The 2,500-nt window shown below is 35.7% G+C and overlaps 1 protein-coding gene across 5 annotated transcripts in view; it reads left to right on the top strand.

Annotated features, from left to right (window-relative positions):
* The window catches only part of LOC124392409 (collagen alpha-3(IX) chain), a 44,226-nt gene that overhangs the window by 16,681 nt on the left and 25,045 nt on the right, over window positions 1-2,500 (top strand). The window contains exon 1 of one of the 5 annotated variants that reach the window (XM_046859414.1): window positions 830-861. The exons of the other annotated variants lie outside the window; for them this stretch is intronic. The gene's annotated coding sequence lies outside the window, so the exon portion shown is untranslated. Of the gene's footprint in view, window positions 1-829; window positions 862-2,500 lie in introns of those variants that run through there. 5 annotated transcript variants of the gene reach the window in all.

Raw genomic sequence — 2,500 nt, 5'->3', positions numbered from 1 at the left:
ATTTTATCGAGAACCAACGTAGTGTGAGAAAATAAATTAATAAAATTTTAATTTAGAATTCGCATTCTACATTATTTTATCACATTTTTGACAACATTAAGGGTAGGTGCGTAATTTTTTCAGAGAGACAACACAAATGAAGGGAAAACATTTCTGAATGCCACTTAGGGTTGCAAATGTGCAAAAAACTTTCCATCGGAACTTCATCTGGGGAAATATTCCATTCAGGAATTTATGGGAATTTACCAAAATTACATTTAAAAAAATTGGGAAATTTATATCAATATACAATCATATACAAACATAGATGGTCATAATCTGATGCATGCAAACCAAAACAAATGTCAAAAATGACATTCTTGACTTTGTTTTAATTGTTAGTATAATTTTAACGCACATCTTATACACACATTTTAAAAATAAATGTATGTAAAATATATGTAAATTACCTAAAGACTCGCCAAGATGGAAATTTCTTGATGTTCAGAATTCAAAAAATGATGTGTCTTATGTTATAGAGGGATGCACGGTAAATTAAAGGGGCGTGGCCTCAGGAGCCCTGCAGTAAGTGTGTTTAAATGGTAGAAATTCAATGAAATTGCAAATTTTTCTTCCATTCCCAGTTTATTTTTATTAATCCCAGTTATTTCCTATGGAACATTTCCAATTCTAATACTCTATGAGGATATTTTTCAGGATTTATTCCTCAGTACCTCAGTCTCTGCCATCCATTTGCTTTAAAACACAATGTCCCTGTTCTTCTCGAGCAGCTCTAATAGGCTTCACAGAAATAGGCCATGCGTCGTCCTGTACGATTATAGCAGATCATTTTTCTCTTGATGATTCATCTACACTGAAAAAGTCAGAATTTTTAACTCTTCACTTTCTATTTATTTATACAGTAAAATATACAATATACATTTTCTTGTAGTGTGAAGCCAAAAAAATGACTTCAGAATCCAGAAAATGACGTCATGTTGTTTACAGAAGTTAAAAGTTACACTGATGTACCCCGAGAAATGGATTAGAACCTTGATAAAGATTGAAAATCAGTTTTTTTTTACACACACAATACATTCGCAAGTACATCTGTTAGCCTTAGCTCTTAGGACTAGCGCTACGTGGCTAACAGGAACAAAATGGAACTGCTCTGTTCAAATTTGTGCTTCTTTTAGAACATCAAAAATCCACATTTAGTCCTTATTTGCTATTATAATAATCTCCACTCTTCTGGGAAGATGTTTTACTAGATTTTGTGGAGATTCAGTGAGCCACAAGGGTGTTAGTAAAGTCAGGTACTGGTGAGATGGTGAGGAGGTCTGAGGTGCAGTTAAATATCTTATGGCCTCACTGCAAGCTCATTAGCATTTAATCCTGACTCCTCCCACAGTATTCGAAGTACACAATTACATTTAGATTTTTTTTCTTTTATGCAAAAGTAAACACCACAAACAACAATAATGCAATCAAAATCATTTCTATAATTGCTGCTTGTTCACTTCATCTAAATCTAGACTATTTATGAAGGAACTTAAAACTTGTGTAAAAATGTATGGAAGAAGTCTCCAGTCTCAGCTTTGGAACTTTGGAACCGTCAAATGTAAAGCTGGTTCACCTCAGTGATAACTTACTACAACCACACTCGTTCTTGGTCAATCGCTTCACTGAGGACCTGGGAATCCCAGTGTCACAGATACCAAAACTTTTGAAAGGTACCTATATTGCCAAAAGTTTGTGGACACCTGGCCATAACAATTATATGTGATCTTTCAACATCTAATTCCACATTCCACTAGATTTTGCAGTGTGGAGATTTGTGGAGATTCAGTCAACTACAAGAGTGTTAGTAAAGTCAGGTAGTGATGTAGGTGAGAAGGTGAGGAGGTCTGGGGTGCAGTCAGTGTTCATCCCAAAGGTGTTTTTCCACTCCAAACCTTGTCCAATCCATTTTCATGGAGCTTCAGGAGCATCGTCATGTTGGAACAGGTTTTTGGTCTCCTAGTTCAAGTTAAAATTTCATGCTAAAGCGTCTGAAGAGGTCCCCAAAATATTGCGTTTAATATTCTAATCAACATGCGCATAGACAAATATTGATGTGTGTTTATTATGAGTGAAACGATACTCAACGTAGAGCATGAAGACAAAATATTCTTGTGAATGTTTTTAAAGTAATGGTGGTGTTTTGACTGGCATAAATCTTTAGGAAACCAAACGGACCTTTTGCTATGTTTCCACACGGACGGTTTTAATTTTGTCGTATCGCCATCGTAAGATCCAAAAATCGTAAGTTGAACCATCGTACCTCGGGGACTACCTGCATATACAGTATATACATTTGACCTTGGCTTGGTTTTCTGCTCTTTGATGGGTTTAATGCTTTCCATCAGACTACCATTAGATCATTCATCAGGAATCATCAGGAACAGAAGCAACACCTTCCACCTTTCATTTCCATGGTTTGTTTTGAGCTCGTCATGGTGAAACGCTTTGCTGCTTATTA

Source organism: Silurus meridionalis, chromosome 10, assembly GCF_014805685.1.
Source record: "Silurus meridionalis isolate SWU-2019-XX chromosome 10, ASM1480568v1, whole genome shotgun sequence".
Lineage (NCBI taxonomy): Eukaryota > Metazoa > Chordata > Actinopteri > Siluriformes > Siluridae > Silurus > Silurus meridionalis.
This window is presented reverse-complemented; position numbering and strand designations above follow the sequence as displayed.